This window comes from Olea europaea, unplaced genomic scaffold, assembly GCF_002742605.1.
Source record: "Olea europaea var. sylvestris unplaced genomic scaffold, O_europaea_v1 scaffold1576, whole genome shotgun sequence".
Taxonomy (NCBI): Eukaryota; Viridiplantae; Streptophyta; class Magnoliopsida; order Lamiales; family Oleaceae; genus Olea; species Olea europaea.
This window is the reverse complement of record NW_019233374.1, coordinates 194644-194968: the sequence shown is the minus strand read 5'-3', so window position 1 is coordinate 194968 and position 325 is coordinate 194644.

Sequence of the window (325 nt, the reverse complement as noted above, 5' to 3'; positions counted from 1 at the left end):
AGTTTAGTGACCCAGTTGCTCGACAAGGAGATTCACAGGCACCCTAGATAACTTTCCCGGCCTTGTGATAAGAGTCTTGATTCACCATTGATTTTGGTGCGTTACATTTCTAGGTCACTCTCACACACACATTGTTTAGATATGTTCTCCTGAATTTTGTTTTGGCTTGTACCAGAAGAGCCGGTTTTGTTGGATAGGATTCAGAGCAATCATCTCTTAATTCACTTGCACAGGTTAATAACAAAAATGCAATTCTTTCTTTTTGTTCGGGTCTTCATGAAATTTAAGTAGTACATATTTTATTTTCGGGATAAAACGTTTAAAG